This window comes from Dromiciops gliroides, chromosome 5 (assembly GCF_019393635.1).
Source record: "Dromiciops gliroides isolate mDroGli1 chromosome 5, mDroGli1.pri, whole genome shotgun sequence".
Taxonomy (NCBI): domain Eukaryota; kingdom Metazoa; phylum Chordata; class Mammalia; order Microbiotheria; family Microbiotheriidae; genus Dromiciops; species Dromiciops gliroides.
This window is the reverse complement of record NC_057865.1, coordinates 5,688,414-5,709,153: the sequence shown is the minus strand read 5'-3', so window position 1 is coordinate 5,709,153 and position 20,740 is coordinate 5,688,414. Positions and strand designations below refer to the sequence as shown.

Here is a 20,740-nt window from a genome sequence, read left to right as displayed (position 1 = left end):
TCATTCTGCCACTTACCGTCTGTGGGACCCTGGCTCCGTCGATGAATTTCTCTGAACCTTCTTCTGCAGCTGACTCGGGAGACAAATGGGAGACCATACTGGATGGGGGAGTTACTTAGAAAGTAGAGGCTGGTCAGCTGTGGGTCACTGTGCTTATCATCAACTAAACACGCAGGTGGTGCGCCTGGAAGGGTGAGAAGCAGCTTTCCCACCCCTCCACATTCCATCAGCTGCTTTGGGATAATCCCAATGGTCACGTACACATCGCTTTAAAGGGAGCAAAGCACTTCCCAGGCAAGCTAACCTCGTTACAATAACGGAGCCTCACCAGGACTCTGAGAGATCTGCTTTGCAGCTATCATCATCCCCATACTGCAGAGGAAGAAACTAAGGTTCCGAGATTTCCCACCAAGGCTCGAGGTGAACGGAAGTCCTTCCCGACTCCAACCCTAGAGCTTCATCCATTGGGCTTGGCTGCCCTCCAGGGCCTGAAGAGCTGCATGAGACACTCATTCATTGGGGTTTTGAGGCCACTTTAAGAGCCCTGCCCCCCAACATGCGGCGAGCCCTGGGGCTGGACGTCATCACTAACACCTGAGAGTATCAGCTGACAAGCATGAGGAGGATTGGTTGACAGTTCTCTGAAAGGAAGATGCCCAGCTATGCATGGGAGAGACGGGAGGGGGAGGAAAGGGAACAGGTGCCTGGGCTTCTGGGAAACAGGCCACAAGAACCACGTAGGCTCTCGTTGCCCATCCCTCTGATCAGTCAAACCTGGCTGCCTCACCCTGGGGGAGTCACTGATGCTTCCATCCCCTCCCAGCTCTGAGTGATACCAGAGAGGCAGACTTGGGGAGAAGCGGGGGTTGCTGTCTAAGAAACACCGAAACTACGAGGCAGAAAAGCCACCGACCAGCTGTGGGCATGGGCTGAGGTGTGAGGACAAGTCTTTGGGAAGGTAGGCCCTGCCCCCACCCCCATCTCCAAACCATCAGTTGCATTTGTGAATCTAGGAGTAAAATGGCAAAAATCTTCAATGTGGCCTTTTGTAGCTCAAGGAGGGGAAAATGTTTTTTAAATTCACCAGACTCGGGGCAGCTAGATGGCACAGTGGATAGAGCACCGGCCCTGGAGTCAGGAGTACCTGAGTTCAAATCCGGCCTCAGACACTTAACACTTACTAGCTGTGTGACCCTGGGCAAGTCACTTAACCCCAATTGCCTCACAAAAAAAAAAAAAAAAAAAAACCACCAGACTCAAGAAGCCTGCCCCCCGGGGAGCCCAGCGGGGACAAGCATCTCAGGAGGGCAAAGGGAGCAGCCCTCCTGGCTACTGTAAGTCAAGAGCTCATCCAGCCCAGGGCCGGACAGCCCAGAAAACGTGGCTTTTAAATGCATAATGTAACATACCTGGGATTACAAAGGAAAAATTTTCCTTGGGATAATAGTTAGCGAAACAAATATTATTTTTAAGACAGGCTGAGTAAGAACTTCTAGGGCCCGCGCTCTCTTCACAGGCCTAGAGAGAGGCTGGGACTGACTTGCCCACCGTCTCACAGGTTTGCATTCTTAGGGAAGTGTGACTGCGCTTAGGGCCAAAGCAAAATTGGTCGGAGCAGGAAAAATCTGCATTTTTCTCCCACTTGACCCCCGACAGGACATGAAAAACGACCCTGTTCCCTAAGACCCAGCTTCCCCCTCCCTGCACTCCCACTTTGCTTCAGGGGCTGTCGGCAGTGACTCCTGTGGGTCGCGGAGCCCTGGATGGGCAGCACCTTGGTGCCGCTCAGGATCTCAGAGCCTCACCCGCCTCTTTCATTTAGAGCCAAATCTCGGACAGCCTCCCTGCCTCACGCCCTCTCTGAGCTCCTCAGCGTCCCGGAGGCTGAGAGGGGGAAGGGACCCGGCGCTATCCAGCCCAACCTGTATTTTCACCTTGGGCAATTTTGGGGAAAATCGCCCAGTTCTCTGGGCTCCCTTCTCTCCCCCTCCTCAGTGACTGCAGAAGCCACCCAGAGTCCCCTTGGCTCCTCACAAGGAGCGTTTAATGTGACAATCTGCGCAAAGCAAAGGGAACGCGTTTTTCTAACATAATTGAGGAATGATATATCCCCAGGGCATCCCAGTTATTTCTGTCTTTCCAAGGTGAGAAGTTTTATTTTCTCCCTAAAACCTGGTTTCCTTGGCTGGCCACACCAGCCTTCACCCTGGCACTGCACTGTTCACCTTCCTCAGGGAAATCATTCCCAAGGATGGACCCATCCCTGGCAGTGGGTGACAGCAGGGATAGTTTGCACCAGGAGAGGTCAGGAGAAGCTGGAGGTGAGAAGGCAGCAGGAGGAGTGAGGAGGAATGGAGAGTGAGGGGTCAGAGACACTGAGGAAGATGCAGGCTAAAGAAATGGCCCGGTAGCCCCATCCCTCCCACCTCAGCGGAGCCCACGCCCCAGATTCAGCAGGGGCCTGGCTGTCACCAGACATCCGGCGGTCCCCTCCTCAGGACCCCTAGCCCTGGACAACGCCTGAGCAAGGATACAGCCAAGCTTGGCCAGAAGCCCCCTAAGTGTCCGGCTGTGTGGGGAAGGGGGTGGTACCTTGAATTGTTTACATCATTTTGCAGTTTTTATGGTAAAGGAAAAAGACACCTTGAGTCATTGCTGTTAAAATCTATAGAGATTAACTAGTTGTGTGACCTGGGCAAGTCACATTGCCCCGTGCAAAAACAAAAACAAAAACAAAAACAAATCTATAGAGAGACTTAGTCATTATCATTCTAAGGAATCCAGGCTCTCTCTTAGAGATGAACAAGGAAGGAGATAGCTGTTACCTTTGACGTTGCTGGCACAGGCCAACTCTACATGGCAAGCTCTTTGAAAGCAGGCTTTATTTTGTTTCTGCCTTAGCATCCAGGTCTCTACCAGGTTGTCCTTGGTGTTTATTGAGTGGGATGGGATGGGATTGGGCCAGGGTCATCATTACCGGCCCTGGGCTGGATGAGGCCAAAGAAAGTCACTTGATCCTGCAGCCCACATCCCTTAACTTCTTGCCTAAAGAAAAAAAAATGGTCCTTGTGCCCAGGTACTGGCACCTTCCACAGAGCAAAGCAAGAGAAAGAACTGTCTGGGAGCTCTGAGGGGCACGCCCTGGCAATCATGCCCATTATATTAAATGGGCCCCAAAGCAATCCTTCGCAAGAACTTTCCCTTGTCAGAAGAGCCGCATTAAGTGGGGAGAGAACATTCTTCTCAAACCCAAACCACAGCTGTTGCATCATGGGTACAGAAGGAGAGAGATGGCCAAGTATCAAGGCTGGGCTTTAGGGGCGGCCCTTGGTCTCAGTTTTCCAATCCCAAGTCACCTTGGTGAAAGCTTTAAGTTCATGATCACTTTTGACCTTTCTTTCAAAAGCAGTTTGTGCCTCCTGACCTCCTGATAGTTCAATGCACTTTTACGTAGCTCATGGTCTTTTCCCTCCCCTCCCCCACCCACTTTTTAAGGTTTTGTGGCCTTTGTGGTCATGTGACCACAGGCAAGGTGACCAACGTCTCTGGCCTCAGATTCCTCTTCTGTGAAATGGGGCCAATGACAGCCCCACATGTCATAGACCTGTCCTCAGGCTCGAGTGAGCTAAAGCGTGGAACACCCCAGGCACGACGTACATGCCCATGAGTATCCCGAGGACCTTTCTGTACCTGCTCCCAGTAGGGCAGGTGAGCTACAGCATCAGAGACATTTCTTCTCTATCTCCTGCTTCACAGGCTCCTACCTGGGTCCCCTGCATTCCTTGAGTGGCTCCCCAGAAGTGTGGTCACTGGGAAGGATGACAGATGGCTGAGCAGCTGCTCCAAAGCTAACAGGGTCCTGCTTCCTCCAGCTGAGCCAAGGACCTCCTCTGAGGGCCTGAAAGTCTGGGCAGCCATCTGGGACTGGGATCTGGTGCGGCACGAACAGTCCTACTGTTGAAGGTTCCTTTCCTGGGAGCTTTTGGGGAGGGTGAGCCTGTTGTTTTAGGAGCCATAACTAGGGAGGGGAAGTAAGAGCTTTACTTCAGGGCGCTAAGCATTAGAGGGTGGTGCCAGCACTTGAACTCCTTCAGCAGTGTACCAACAACTAGCTTAGTACCAAGTTAGCGAGAATACTAAGTTAAAATAGAAAACTACTCGATTATGCCCTTCCCTACCTTCCCCACAACAGAACCACTTGAGTGAATCCCAAGGTCACCTTCTCAACTAAGTTTTTCTTTAAAATTGGATCAGTGTGTGTGTGTGTGTGTGTGTGTGTGTGTGTGTGTGTGTGCGCGCGCGCGCGTGTGCACGTGTGAGAGAGAGAGAGAGAGAGAGAGAGAGAGAGAGAGAGATTGATTGATTGATTGATTACTATTTACCCCAGGCACAAAAGCTGCTCACTGGGGCTCCACTATAGTGATGCTCTCCTCCCCATAATCTGTACACCTCAGACACAACCCATCATGTCCCAAATGGTCCTTCAATGTCTCATCAGAGCCCTTCCCAAAAAGAAGCTCTACGCAGGAAGCATCCACAGTTACAAAGCTGAGACTTATTTGAACATCATCTCTCAGCATTTCCTGGTCAACTGATACCAACACCCAACAGTATCTTTGTAATAATGACCCAGGGCAGATGGAGGAAAGTGTCCCTGAGACAGTGTCCCACTGTCATCTGCAGGCTGCCCCTCCTTCAGCTGTTAAGCACTGACTCCTGTCTTCTGACAACAGTCCAGAGAGTGTCCCCCTGAATCGGGCTCTTCCAGCTACTCCCAGACTGTCTTCAGTAGCTCTTGGTCAATAAAAATTTGTTAAGATGACTTTGATTACATTAAATTAAAAAGGGGTTGTACAAATGGAAGCAATGCAGTCAAAATTAGAAGGAAGGCAGAAAGCTGGGAATCAATTTTTACAGGGTTTCTGATAAAGACCTCGTTTCTAAAATATATAGGGAACTAAATCAAACTTATAAGAATGCACATCATTCTCCAGTTGAGAAATGGTCAAAGGATAGGAACAGGCATTTTTCAGATGAGGAAATCAAAGCTATCTATTGCCATATGAAAAAATGCTCTAAATCACTCTTGATTAGAGAAATGCAAATTAAAACAACTCTGAGGTACCACCTCACACCTATCAGATTGGCTTATATGACAAAAAAGGAAAATAATAAATGTTGGAAAAGCTATGGAAAAATTGGAACACTAATGCATTGTTATTTGACTCTTTTTTTGCGGGGCAATGAGGGTCAAGTGACTTGCCCAGGATCACACAGCTAGTGTCAAGTGTCTGAGTCCAGATTTGAACTCAGTTCCTCCTGAATCCAAGGCCAGTGCTTTATCACTGTACCACCTAGCTGCCCCCTACACTAATGCATTTTTGGTGGAGTTGTGAACTGATCCAACCATTCTGGAGAACAATTTAGAACTATGCCCAAAGGGCTATGGGACTGTTCATACCTTTTGACCCAGTAATACCACTACTAGGTCTGTATCCCAAAGAGATCCTAGAAGAGGTAAAAGGACCCACATGTACAAAAATATTTATAGCAGCTCTCTTTGTGGTGGCAAAGAATTGGAAATCAAGGGAATGTCCATCAATTGGGGAATGGCTGAACAAGTTGTGGTATATGAATAAAATGGAATACTATTGTGCTGTAAGAAATGATGAGCAGGCAGATTTCAGAAAAACCTGGAAAGACTTAAGTGGACTGATGCTGAGTGAGAGGAGCAGAACCAGGAGAACATTGTACACAGTAACAACATTGTGTGATGATCAACTGTGATAGACTTGGCTCCTCTCAGCAATGCAATGATCCAAAACAATTACAGGGAACTCATGATAAAAAATGTTCTCCACATCCAGAAAAAAACTGTGGATTATGAATGCAGATTGAACCATGCTGTTTCTACTTTGGGGCTGGTTTTTTCCCTTCTTTTTTGAGGTTTTTCCCTTGTACTCTGATTCTTCTTTCACAAGATGACTAATGCAGAAAAATGTTTAATGGGATTGTACACATATAACCTATATCCGATTGCTTTCCATCTTTGGGAGGGGGGAGGGAAGGAAGAGTGGGAGAAAAATTCTGGAACTAAAAATCCTATGAAAACAAATTTTGAAAACTATCCTTACATGTAACTGGAAAATAATAAAACACTTTTATTAAGAAAAAAAGTTTTGTTAAGCACTTACTATGTACCAGGTACTATTCTAAGAATTGGGGATAGATATTTTAAAAAAATCAAAAAGACAAAAATTGACCCTTAGAAGACTTAGAGGCAAAAAAATTTAAAAAATAAAATAAAATAAAGGGGCAGCTAGGTGGCGCAGTGGATAGAGCACTGGGCCTGGATTCAGGAGGACCTGAGTTCAAATTAGGCCTCAGACACTTAACAATTACTAGCTGTGTGACCCTGGACAAGTCACTTAACCCCAACTGCCTCACCCAAAAAAAAAGAAGAAGAAAAAGACTTAGAGGCCAGTATTTCTTGACCAGGCAGATGGCAGGCATCATCTGACTGAGACTGGACGGAGGGACTGTTTCAGTATCGCTTGGAAATAGCTTTTTAAATTTATTTTTAAATGTAAGATCAGGTTTGTTTGGGCAACAAAGTGGTAAAATGATGTTTAGAGAGCCAGGCCTGAGTTCAAATCCAGCCTCAAACACGTACGAGGTGTGTGACCCTGAGCTAGTCACTTCCCCCTGTTTGCCTTACTCCCCTCCTCTGTAAGATGAGTTGGAGAAGGAACGGGCAAATCACTCCAGCATCTTTGCCAGGAAAACACCAAAGAGCATCACGGACATGTCTGAACAACAAAAGGTTTGTTCAAAGTCTCTGAAGACCTTAGATGTGGTATCCTGTGCTGGGCTGGCCTCAGGCCCATTCTCTATTCATTTAGGTTCAATATCAGAACAAAACAAGACACTCACAAGTCATTCAATGGTGGACAAAAGGAGATTGACTTAGCTGGAGCTTGAGAAGGATGTTTGCAGGGCTAAGCATTGATGAGCCCTTCAGTGACTCAGTCAGCAAACCTCCCTGGCCCATCATGACCCACTAACCAAGCATCAGAGTGGTCCCTGGGCTTGCTTTGTGTTCAGGCAGGAGGGAGTGATATCAGCAGCCTTTGAAGGTTCACCTTTAGTCCTCTGATCCAATCAAGACCCAAGGATAGTGTCAATGTCTTTTTTTTTTTTGGCAGGGCAATGGGGGTTAAGTGACTTGCCCAGGGTCACACAGCTAGTAAGTATCAAGCATCTGAGGCTGAATTTGAACTCGGGTACCCCTGAATCCAGGGCTGGTGCTTTATCCACTGTGCCACCTAGACGCCCCATGTCAATATCTTTTAAGGAAAAGTTAGTCTATGGTCATAGGTGGCAGTACCAATAAACTTCCCCAGTGTGGCCATGGTATGTCAGTGAATATTGTTTTCAAGTAGGATCTCCTGGGGAAGGGGCAGTACTGGGGGAGGGGGTCATCAATACAATAATTCTAGGGTCCAGCATGGGAAGGAGCTAAAGGAACCCAAAAGTGGTGCTTTCTAGAACAGAGAACAAGAGACAGATTTTCTTTTTCAATATACTTGGTAAATTTATTTCATTTGAATTTGGCTGTTTCCATGGCAACTTGTCTCCTGGCCATAGACAGGTTTGGTTTTTTTTAGTCCTAGCCTTTAATGTAACCAGGATGCAAACCCCAAGTTTATCTGTGTGTGATAACATGGACACAAGAAAACAAGGATTAATTGGAGGCAGCTGGAGTGAATCTGAAGTCAGAGGGTGTGAATTCAAACCCCACCTAGGATGCTCAGGGTCTGTGTCACCTTGGGCTAATCATTGAACGTCCATGACCCTCAGTTTCCTCATCTGTAAAATGAGGGGGTTTGACTAGATGGCTTTTGGAAGCCCCTTTGAGCTCCACATCTGGGATCCTGAAGATGATGAAGGAAAACTATGATAATGAATTCTAATGAAGCAGATGATGTTAAGGTGGGTGACACTTCCCTTTGGCTGTGGGTGACTTAAAGGGGGAGAAAATGAGATTTACATTCTCTGCTCAGCATATGTGCCAAGGAGCCCAGCCATCCATGACGATAAAAACAATAAGCTCATGTTTACCTCCGGTTTATAGTGTGGCAGGCAACACTCCCATAAACATGATTGCATTAGGTCCCAGTAATTACTCATCAGGTACACAATATAATCATTGTGAGCAGCATAGTGCAGAGGGGAGAGCTGGGGCCCCTCACAGCTGGGGGGCTTGTTCAGGGCCAAAGAACTGGGAAGGAAATGGAACCTAGAGTTCTTTTTGGAACATGATGCTAGACACACACACATATTTACCCATATCCACATTCATGCCCCATGTACACACATGTAAACATACACACACTCACAGCCCACATATGCACACTCCTACATACATACTCACAAATACACACATACATTCAACATATACACAAACACCAAAACATACACACACACCAATAATTTCTTTTAAACCTAATTCTATTCTAATAGATAAATGGCCAAAGGATAGGAGTAGTTTTCAAAGGAAAAATACAAATTATCAGCAACCAAATAGAAGCAAAATTCTCCAAATTTGTACCAAAGTACAAATAAGCAAAATACAAATCAAAGCACTTCTGAGTTTTAACATCCCAACCTCCAAGCTGGCAACGATGAGTATGATAAAGATAAATAAAGTAGCTAATGTTTATTATAATAGTTAAGGTTTACAAGGTGCTTTATAAACTTCCTTTCATTTGACCTTAGTAACAACACTGAGAATAAGGGGCTTTTATTCTTACAGATGAGGAGACTGAGAGGTTGGGTGATTGCCCAAGGTCCCACAGTGAGGATGTGCCTGAGGCAGGACATGACCCAGGTATGCCCTTCCCTGAGCCAGCTCTTTTCCCACCATCCCCTGCTGGCCCTCTGAACGATAAGATGATTTGAGACAAAAACAATCAATACTGCAGTCAATACCACTGGTGGAACAGTGAACCATTTTGAAAAACAATTTGAAAATGTTAGAAAAATGCTGGCTCATGATAGTTGGCCAGCATTTATTAAGTGCTTGCTGTGTGCATGGGGGGACAGCCCATAAAGCATGGAGACAGAATGCCAGGCGAGACCAACAGCCAGAGAGCCAGTCAGGGCAGACCCAGAACTAGAACTCAGCTCCTGGAGCTTCCTTCCCTGCTTTCCCCATGCCCTTCTCATGCACCCTGACTGCCCGCTCCAAGCCTCCTCCATGGCTCAAAGCCCACACTAGAATGCTGGCTGGATTGAACCCCATTGTCTGGAACTAGTCTTAGTACTTTTTGCCCCACAAAGCCAACGGGTCCTTGGGGGATTGGGCCCAGGACGGAGGCCTTGTTCTCTGACCAATTCTTCCAACTGGCCCCAGTGACCTCCATGAGCTCCCCAACCCAGAGCTGAGCAGAGCAGAGATTCTAGTCAAACACAGAAATCCTTATTCTCGTTGCAAGCCTGCAGGGATGCCATCTCTTGGGACCTTCATTGGAAGTCTTGTTGGGGCCAAATTTAATATGGGGGAGTTAATTGGGTGGCTCGCCACAATATCGGGGTCCTGAAAATAATGAGGGCCCTCTAGGCCCAAAGCTCTCTCCCTTCCAAACTGCCTTTTTAGATCTTTCTCCGAGGCCAATAAGAAAGGAGCCTCACAGCCTCTTTTCCACAAACGAATCAGACTTTATTAATGGGAATAAAATACACAGCAAAGGTGAAATTAATAAAGTCAAAGACAAGGGAATAGGGAAAAAGAAAAATGGATAATCCCCCTAAATCTAACCTAAGTCTATACAATCCCCCAACTAGCTTCTAGTTCAGCTAATTCAAAAGAGCTGGGCTCATTTGTTAACTCACCACCTGGGGTCCATAGCTTCAATGGGAAACCGCTATGCAGCCAGAGCCTACAGGACAAACTGCCAAGAAAAAGTCTCTTCCCCATCCGCTCCTGCAACTCACACAACCAGAAAGAAAGTGCGCTCCCCTCAGCAAGCGCTTACGCTCCCTCCCCCAAAAGGGGAGGTCCTTCAAACTCGATTGGAGAGTGGTTTCTCCTGCTGACATCAGCAGCACACATCACTCAGGAGAGGACAGGTGTGGCCCATCCCAATCATTCTGCCAAATTCCATCATTTTACCACAGTTTGCTAGAACTACGTAAACAGGGAGAGCCCTGCAAAATGTGGCCCCAGCTCTTGCCACCAATTATTTCCTGAGGCCAGTCCCTCCAGAGACAATATGGAGTCGTGTGGTCAGTGAGCAAGGACAGGACTCTGAAGCGAATGTGCCAAAGATCCTGAATAGCTGAGGCATCTCTGTGACCCAAACCAGGCACAAAGAAGAGGAGACAGTGAGGAGGGAGAGAGAGCTCTGCAAATCTCTTTATTCCCTCAAGCAGGTGAAGGGGGGGAGAATCTGACAACACAGAAATCAGTGGGCCTGCTTTGGCCAAGGAAGGGAACCAGGAGCCCCCTGCCGAGCCTGCGGCATCTAAAATACCCCGGGGAGGGGGGAGGGGGAAGGGCTGGTTCCCGGAAGTCAGAAAAGGGAAACCAAGGCACTCTTTTCCAGAGAATCAAGTGAATACATGAGGTCCCCAGACATGGTTCTCAGAAAGATCTAGCAAACCCACTAATTCCAGCTGAGTGAGGGAGGAGCAGCCACGGGAGAGTTCATTATAATGAGGAAATACTTTACATCCCTTCAGTTTTATGATTTTCCATTATGAGAAGCAGTGTCCAATAGCTAGTGCTTGGTCAGAGTCTGGCCTTAGAGTTAAGAAGGCCAGAGCTGGACCCAAGGTGCCCAAGACCCAGGGCAAATCAGTGAACTTTCCCTTGTTCCCAGGTAATATTCTAAAGACTAGGAGGTGGGGAATGGTTAAAGATCTACACCGATCGAGGGACATCACAGGTCTGCACCCCTTTACCATCCTGACCCCCGGGAGAAAAAAGAATTCAGTTACAGAAATAAGTCAAATTCGGTTAACAGGTGAATTGACGCAAAGAGATCCCTGGACATTTGATTTAGGGAATAAATAATCATTTATAATTAACTTATGAACAATATTGATGCAGCCAAAGTTCTTGGAACCCAGTTCTCTTAAGCAGGTTAAATATGTGCACGTCTAACCTTTTCCTGTGTGTCATTTCCTTGGTTTGCACCTCCCCCAGAGGGGAAGCTGTCTTTGCCCTGGTAAAGGTGCTCACTTACCTTCTAGGAGCCAGGACCCCCTTCCTTCTCCAGAGGCACTTACTTAAGAGGGTGGTTGTTTCTGAATGAGTAGACTACCAACCAGTGAAGTTTTACTGAACTCTGCTGTTCCAAGCTCTATCCACACAAGGTGTGGCTGGCATTTTCCATCCTTTTCCTTGAAGGACAGGCATGTAGCAGAGGGATTGGCTTGGCCTTCTGGACTTCAGGGTAGAAGTTACAAAGAGGCCCATTCAGGCTCAATGTCAGCTATCTGAAAGGGAGATGGGTTGCTTGGGGAGGGGGTAGGTTTCCTGTCACCATAGACAAGGAAACAGAAGCCAGGCAGACATCAGTGAGATTTGGTTTAGGGGAGAGTCTTGTTCAAGTGAGGAAGGCCAGACTGCTCCTAGCACTAGCCAAGCTCTCCCTATAGAGGTTTTGAGATTCACAAAGAACTCTTAGAGGTATTATCTCCTTGGAGTAGGTAGCTGCCTACAAGGTCCCTCCCCCGTCTGAAATCCTGTGATTCTGTGGTAGGCTTTGCTTAAGTTAATATTTAAGTCACTTTGCTTTCCCTTATCACCCAACACTTGACAGAAAATAGATGAGTTCTAGAAAGCCTATTAAGGGGTAAGGGGGAAGCTGGCCAAAGAGTAAAGGGAAGAAGAAAGGAAAAACAAAGAAAGAAGAGAAGTCTCAAATGATCTTAAAGGGGGAGAATCCATCAGCAAACACTAAGAAGTCTCTCTGAAGATATCTGTGGGACAAGAGCAAAGGCCTCAAAGGCCCCAGAGATCAGAGGGCATGGACTGAGGCCAATTCTTCAGCACTGTCCACAGATTTCACCGAGGCAAAGGCTTCTGGGAAATGCTCTGCTCTCCCAACCACAGAACTGTTTCTTTGGACAATCCCAATAACCAGGTGACCAGCATTAAGACACACACACACACAACTCCCAAGCAGCCCCACTGCCCTAAGAGCAAAGGGACACACTGCACCATCATGAGGGGATGTTAGACTGAAGGGTGAGAGGAGCCTTCTGCCCTGGGGTCCAGGGCCAGCCCGCAGTTATTCAGTGACACTCCCTCCTAGCCCAGCGCCTCTCCTTCTGTGACACAGACAGCCAGTGGTTTAAATGCAGAATGTCCATGCTCAGAGTCATTGCCTTTTGTGCCCTGTGAAAGGCTCTTTCAGTGTTTAACATGTTGGACTTCTCAGATCTCATGGTGAGGCCACCCCGGCCAGTCAGTCAATAAACACTGACTAAGCACCTGCTGTGTGCCATGTGCCAAGCCCTGGGGATGCCCAAAGAGGCCAAAGACAGCCCCTGCCCTGAAGGATCTCACAAGCTAATGTAGGAGACAATAAATGAATGAATAGGTCCAAACAAGCCATGCACGGGCTGAATGGAAAATAATGGGCAGAGCGAAGGCACCGGAATGGAGGGCAGCTGGGGAGGTCTCCCTGCAGAAGGCAGAATGTGACCTGGAGTTTGGAGCAAGCCAGAGAGGCCAGGGGGCAGAGGTGAGGAGGGGCAGGGGCGGAGGGCAGGAGGAAAGTTATAAGAAGACTGGAAATCATGTACAAGAAGACCAAGAACAAAAAGGATGATACGAGCAAAGGAGAGGAGAAAGTGGAGAGAAGAGGGAAGAGGGAGGGTGGAGGGGGAGGGGGAGGGGGGGAGGGAATGTTTTCCTGCTTCCTTCCATTTTTATATTTTGTACATCTAAGCTGTGCGCATGCTATATGAGCTATGCATGTCCCCATGGGTGTCTAAAATTAAGCTCCAGGTAGGAATGAATAGGTTTCCCTGAAATCTGACTCACTTTCTCCAAGGGAGGCTATGATCCCTGGCTGAAGGGGATCAGGAGAAGGACCCTAGCTCTTTTTGCCAGTCTTCAAGAGTTACCCGATAGAATTGGATGTCATTCTAAATATCGATGGTCTAAGGATACAAGTTCAGAATCAAAGTCATTTCTCTGGTCAGTCTTACCTTTAGCTTAAGGGGGAAGATAGTTCCAAGCTTGTGCCACCAAATTGGCTCCTCACCAAATACTGGTTACCCTAAAGATCATAGCACACATTGAAGAGCAAAGAAACCCATTTATCCAAGCAACCCGAAATTAGCAAAGTTCTACCGAAAATACAAGATTGAATGGCCTATCCATCTAGGAACAAAATATCTTACTTAAAACCAAGAGAGAGACATCAGTCTCACCTAAGGGGAAAATGTCTGTCTGTCTCTGTCTTTGTCTCTGTCTTCACATAAAACAGATGCCAACCCATTTTCGATGCTTGCTTTCTGCACACTGAATAGATACCGATAGTTTGAGGCTCATTACAACATTCCCAAAATGGATGTAAATCATTTCGTGCATGAATGAAAAGGGTTTCTTTTTCTTTTTATTTATTTAATTCATAATTTGTGGGATAAAACAAGTATTTCCATAACTTAGTAGAATTTTTAAAATGCACACAAAGCTGCATGTCTACTATGTATAACTTGCTATTCCTTTTAAAGGTACCATGTAAATTTCTTTTTCCCCCTTTCTTTCCTCATTTTTCCCTCTCTCCCCCATCCACCTAGAGACACATTAGATTCGGACATCTTAAATCTTCTATATCTACCATGTGGGGAAAATGTAAGGAGGTGGGGAACGTCCCAAGGTTGTTAACCCCTCCCCTGATGCCCCTGACCTTAGGGGAGGAGTTGGGAAAGTCTACCACAGATGGGGTAGGTGTCAATGAGTAGCAATCTCCACTTCCGGAGGAGGTGTCTCCATCAGATTCACTCTTAGATTCACTTCTAGAGATTGCCCAATAAAATAGAAAGGCTCCAATCTGCCCCAGGGTCGGGGGAGGCACATACATTGAAGCTCCAAAGGATTAGGGGCTGTGATGCAGACCCTTAAAGGCTTAGAAAGAACTCATGAGCCCATGACACCCCCAGCCCTGCCCCCAGTCTGCCTCACTGATCACCTTTGTCACTCAGATTTTAGCTGACAGTCCCTACTTTAGAACCTGATGTTTTATCCACTTTTGCTTCGAGAGAGTCAATGTGTCCCAAGTCCCTATAACCGAGGTCACAGACCGTGTGGGAGCAGCTCAGTTTCAAAAGTTTCTAAAAGACACATTTTGTTTTCTTCACTTGGGACGCCCCAGCAAATGGGCCAAGAAGGGGTGAGCTTGTTCATCTGTCCTCTTTCTGAAGTCCATCTTCTTAGCTGTTGAGAAACCTCTGGGAAGGAGAACAAGAAGTGTTTCCCTCAGTGCTTCTCATCAGCCTCAGCTCAGTGTAGACAACACTCACCACTGCCCCACTGGATCATCACAGGCTTCTGTGTCCATCCCCCACCGACTGCCCCAGCTTCTATCTCCTGCACAGCCCTTCAAAAATCTACGATTGGGGCGGCTAGGTGGTGCAGTGGATAAAGCACCGGCCCTGGATTCAGGAGTACTTGAGTTCAAATCCGACCTCAGACACTTGACACTTACTAGCTGTGTGATCCTGGGCAAGTCACTTAACCCCCATTGCCCAGCCCAAAAAAAAAAAAAGGCATCTTGAAAACTATCTCTACATGTAACTAGAAAATAATAAAATACTTTTAAAAAATCTACAATTGCCAGAAAAAAAAAGAAAAGAAAAGAAGAAAAAAGGGGCAGCTAGGTGGTACAGTGGATAGAGCCCCAGTCCTGGATTCAGGAGGACCTGAGTTCAAATCCGACCTCAGACACTTAACACTTACTAGCTGTGTGACCCTGGGCAAGTCACTTAACCCCAATTGCCTCACAAAAAAAAAAAAGAAGAAGAAGAAGAAAAAGGAGAAAAAAAGAAAAAGAAAAAATCTACGATTGGTGAGCTCTCCGGGCATCCACATCAGGCACTTCAGACAACAAAACTCCTCACCAGAATTGCTTCTCTTTGTGCCCTGAGCAGTTCCCATCCCTCTTTGCAAGACCTTCCCTGGAAAATGTTAAGCCACAGGTTCTTAGCTCCTTTCTCTGACCCCTCCCACAACCCACAGAGCATGTCAGACCATTCCCAGTTTTTTGCTGTAAGGTTCATTTCCTGACCACCTTCTCATCGTCTCCAACTGGGGCTGAGGGTCAGATCCCGAGTAGAATTTACTCTGGTTTCTTCCTCCACATTTTGGAGAATGAAGTCATCTTTAATGCAGGTCACAGAACCATGCACTCACTTCTCTGCTTTGGGCAGACACACAGACACAGAGATCCAGGAGATATCTGAATGACTCATATGTGTCACTCCTCCATGACCCCAGGCCTTGGGGCCAGCATCTCAGGGCTCTGTCCTGGGCTCTCTCTTGGTGATCTCATCATCTCTCACAGGTCCAATGACCAACCATTCCAGTGACTCCCTCATCTATAAATCCCACCTACATCACTGGCTACCTGCTAGACAACCTTGAGGTAAGCATCCCAAACTCAGCATGTCCCAAACAAAATTCATTCTCTCCCTTTCCCTAAGGTCCTTATTTTTATCAAAGAACATGGCTCCCCACCACATATACACACACAATCACACACACATACACACAATCACACACATATACACACACAAACACAATCACACACACAATCTCACACACACAAAATCACAGCTCCGGCCAAATCTCACTGATCCTTTACAAACCTGCCCCCTCTGGGAAGTCTTAGCACAGCACGAAGCACACAGTAGGTACTTAATAAATATTGGGTAAATTGAATTGTCTTCATAAATCCTCATCTACTTCCATCTTCTGGCTGGCCTGTCTGGAGAGGAGTGGGTTGGGCAGAGGGAATACACATTTATTAACAGCCTGTTATGTGCCAGGGACTGTGCTAAGTACTTACAAATGTTACATTCCCTGATGGCTGCCTGTCCATATTGCTTCTCTGTCTGTCTCCACCAAGCTCTACCCAGATGCTCCCCACTGTGCCACTCTACCTCTTGTCCGGCGATTTCCTCACGTGAGTCTATGTTCTTAATATCAGTGCAGGGTAAGTAGATCCCAGATACCTCTGAATATGATGATGAGGCCAGCTAAGGATAAGCAAGGGGGAAGCAATGAATGTCTTTAGTGTCAGGGAGTACACTTAAGGGATTCAGTATCGTGACAGCTGTTTTTGCCTCCACGACCCCCCACCCCTTCCTTCTGTGGAAAAGGGGTCAGCCCCAGCAGGATCAATCCCAAGGAATGGAAAACTGGGGGCAAGCCCTGTTCATGTGGGCCACTCTTGGCTGACTGGGACCTTAGCTTTCAAAGCGACTGGTTTCTTCGATCCCAGTGTCTACTGTTTGAGAGGACATCAGAATGACACCGACACTCATGAACACCCCAACACAGCCCAGTGGTGCTGTAAGAGGAGAAAGGCCCAAGACTAAACAGAGAAAAGGGCCCCGGCTCCCTTGGTACTCAAAAACACTAGCTGCTCTGGGCTGCCAGCCTGGCCACGTTCTGGGCACGGCAGGTTGCCAAGGACTATCTTGGCAAACCAGAAGACCCAGGCAAGGGTGGAGCCCATAAGCCATGTGGCTGAGCCCACGTGCCCTCGGCTCTTTGGCCCCGGTTGAGCTGGTTCACTGTTGTCTCCAGAAGCCACAGACCAACTGAGTGTTGGGCTCAGTCACCCCATCTCAAAACCCCAGAATAGGTGGGCAAGAGCTAGGGAAGGGCAGCAGGGATCCAGCACACGAACCTGGCTTAGAAGAGAGAGGAAAAAAGAAAGATTAAGCAAAGGCAGTGAATGGGAAGGCATTTTCACTCAAAAGCAGCCCAAGTGTGGAATGCCTGGGAATTAACCGATCATTATAAGGTTCATGCAGCCCTTCCAAGCAACCCCTCCTAATGGCTTCTTGGTTCTGGAAGTAGCCTTTGGATCAGTCTTGCTGGTGAGTGCTCTAGATGCCTGAGATCCTCCTAAAGTCCAGAACCCAATTCCCTACTCCTAGAATTTTCCTTCAAAGGAAAACAAATGAATAATTGTGCCTTTGGGATCGATTTATAGAAATATGTATGTATGCATGTGTGTATATATACATACGTGTATATGTTTGTATATGTATATAGGTAGAATAGATGTGTATAGATGTATAACATATACATCTATACACTTTTTTTGTTCTGTACACACACACACACACACACACACATGCATATATGCACACAATTGTTTGGTCATTTCAGTCATACCTGACTGTGAGCCCATTTGGGGTTTTCTTAGCAGACACTGGCGTGGTTTGTCATTTCCTTCTCCAGCTCATTTTATAAATGAGGAAACTGAGGTAAACAGGATTCAGTGTCTTGCCCAGGGTCACACAGGTATTGTGTCTGAGGCTGGACACTCATGCACACACTCGCATGCACACACACTCACATACATGCACATACTCACATACTCACATGCGTATACTCACACTCACACTCATGCACACACTCACATGCACACACACACTCAGGTATAGGTTCAAGCTCCACCTTTAGCACGTCTCAGCTGTGTGACCCTGAGCCAGTCACTCAGCCTCTGTCCTATGCATCTCTTTCAGACAGCTCTTCAGGTGCCTGCCTGCAGTAGGAGAGCTCTTCTTTCTCTGCCCCAAAAGAAGGCAATATCGTGACTAGTCCCTATTGCTAAGAAGTGTGCAGATGGGGAGCGATGCCTCCAGGGGCTTCTGACCACAGGCAGAGCAGGCTCCCTAGGCCAGGGAGCCACAGAGGAGTTGGGGACCGAGGAAAGGAGAAATATTATGGCTTTGATAAAAGCCACCATCTCTGAAATGCCTGAATCACAGGCAGCTGCTGCAGCCAGCCCTCCACCAAGAAGTGGCCGGGCCTCTAGGACAGTCTGCTGAGCAGACCACATTGTTCTGGATAAGCACACCTAAGGGGCTGGGGACATCTCCTGAGCCCCCCAGTGTCCTCCTAGGCCTGTCCCTGGGCTTTGAGGCTCCTTGATGGGTCTGCTCCCCTGAAGCAGGGCCCCCATCTGTTTCTCCTCTCAGTGGGCAGATCATGTATATTCAAGCAGGGAAGGAATTATTGAGTTGTTCTCCCTAAGATGATGATTGAAAGCGCTCTTGACAGATCCAGGGTTGCAGAGTCCTCACAAGGATTCATATGCAAACGTCAGCCTTAGTACTGACTTCACAGGGGAGAGGGGCTCAGGCCGGTGGGGGCTAGGGTGGATTCCCAGAGCCTGCACGTCTATGAGAATCTCAGCCCCACTGGCTTTCCCAGCCCTCACACCCATCACCTGTCACTACGATGTCTGGGCAAAGCCAAAGGACTCTGTCAACACGTCCCATTATCTGGGCACAGGACGACAAAGAACTCCATCTGCTACTGGCCTCTGGGTCCCTTCCGTGTCAAGGAGCCGCTCCAGGTTGGAAGTGTTTGCAGAGAGTGGCTCAGTAGAAAGCAGGGCCAGGCTCAAGCTGCTAAGACTCCTGCTTCCTTCCCCTGGAAAGTCCAGGGCACAGGCCCCCGCCCCTCCCGGCTACCTTCCTGGGCCCGAAAGACAGACAAGCGGGCCAGGGATAAAGGAAGCCCAATCTCATCAGCTCTATTCACTGGAGTGAAAGGAATGAAGACTTGCTCTCACGGGGTGTAGGGGAAGCATTCACACAAGGACAGCTGCCTCTGAGCCCACCGTCCTGCCCTCCTCAATCAATCAAACCATCCCTGCTCTCATCTGATTGGGGCATAGTCAGGCTTTGGCACACCCAGGCCTTTGCTCACAGGGACACCCTATTCACACGAGGATTCCCAGATTCAAAAGGCTAAAAAGACTTTGGGGTGTTTCTCCTTGAGCCTTTTCCGAAACTTAATCATTCTCTTTTCCTGATCAGCGATCATGACTTTCAAGTGACTGATGAGAATTCTCAAGACAACGAAGGGTGGGGGTGGGGAGGAAGGGAATGAGCATTTATATTGTGCCAACTATCGATCAATATCAATTAACATTAAGTGCCCACTGGGTGCCCCTCAGCACCCTAGGAGCACCCCAGGGGTGATCTTAGGTTGTCATTCCCTAATGCTATTGGCTTCAGTCTTCTGTTTCCCCCCATGATTAGCCTCCCAAAATTAATAGCCCAAGTCCTTAGAATCAGTTATCTCGGTTAGCCTCGCTTAGCATTACAGAGGGATGTTTACTCTGAAGGTATCACAAGTGTCCACCTGTCCCTGTTTCCTGGGGAGCACGCACACTCCCCGTGTAGCCCGGAGAGCTGGCACTGACCATGTCTAATCGCAGCATGGCTGCTGGGGGCTCATCTTAGCCACTGCTGGGCTGGGCCCCAAAGCTGCCCCAAGGTTGTTCTGACAGAAGCTGATTGGGTTTGGGGTTGGGGCTGGGCAGGAGGGCAGGGGATCATGTCCCCTGCAACTGTTTCTGGACTGAATCTGCCATGAGTCAGGAGAGACTGCCCAGGAGGAGGTAGATGACTCTCAGTCTCCACCATGGGAACTGTAATTCCTGAAGCCATGGGGTCCTCCTGGTTCTGGGAGACTAAGGCAGTTGGCATACAAGTATTCTGGGAAACTCATTCAACAAACATTAGGTACCTACTGTATGCCCAAGGCCTAGAACAGTGCTTGGCATATCATAAACACTGAATTAATGCTAGTTATTGATTGATCTATGCCAGGCACTGTGCAAGGCATTGTTGACACAAAGATCCACTCTTCAAAGAAATGACATTCTCCTGGGGGTGTGGAGGTGGGGAATAAGCATTTATTAAGCACCCACTCTATGTTAAATGTTTCACAAATATTAAACATGGAGTAGTGACAGAACACAAAGTGATTCCTCAGGTGAAGATGCTAGCATTGTGGGGGGTGGGAAGGAATCAGAGCAGGATGCTTGTGGGAGGTGGTATTTTGTATAAAGGTAGAAGTGAGCAAGAAGCACACACCAGACATGGAGCATACAAGCTCCCTCAATAAGCACGCCTTAAGAGCCTCTGTAGTGAAGAGAGCAGAACTGAGAGAATGCTGTGCACGGAGACATCCATACTGTCTGATGAAGACCCATAAAGGATTTAGCTATTCTCAGCAATGCAATGATCCAAGAGAATCCCAAAGGACTCATGATGAAGCAGCCTATCCACTTCCAGAGAAGGAACACAGACTGAAGCAGGCTGTTTTTCACTTTCATCTTTTTCTTTTGTTCAAGTTTTCTTGTACACAATGACTAATGTGGTGAGGTTTTACATAATTTCACATGTATAACCCATATCTCATTGCTTACTGCCTCAAGGAGGGGGAAGGGAAGGAGGGATAAAATTTGGGACTCAAAACTAAAACTAAAAATGTTTATTATTTGTTTTCAAAGAGCCTCCACAGAAATGGGAGAGGGGGCAATATCTATGGGCAGGCAGCCAGAGAGGCTGGAGCCTCTCTCTAGTGCACAGATGTAAGGATGGTGCAGAAAGCCCAGACAGCTCATGAAGCGTGCGGAGAACCTTCCTCCATGAGCAGGGCTCTCTTGGCCTCAAGCATCTTGGGAAG

General features: G+C 47.5%; 1 long non-coding RNA gene across 1 annotated transcript in view; it reads right to left on the bottom strand.

Annotated features, from left to right (window-relative positions):
* Positions 1–534, bottom strand: part of LOC122729645 — a 33,695-nt gene extending 33,161 nt beyond the window's left edge. Inside the window, exon 1 of the long non-coding RNA XR_006353346.1 lies at positions 17–534. This is a non-coding gene — a long non-coding RNA (uncharacterized LOC122729645). The remainder of the gene's footprint in view (positions 1–16) is intronic.
* Between the last annotated feature and the right edge of the window lie 20,206 nt (positions 535–20,740).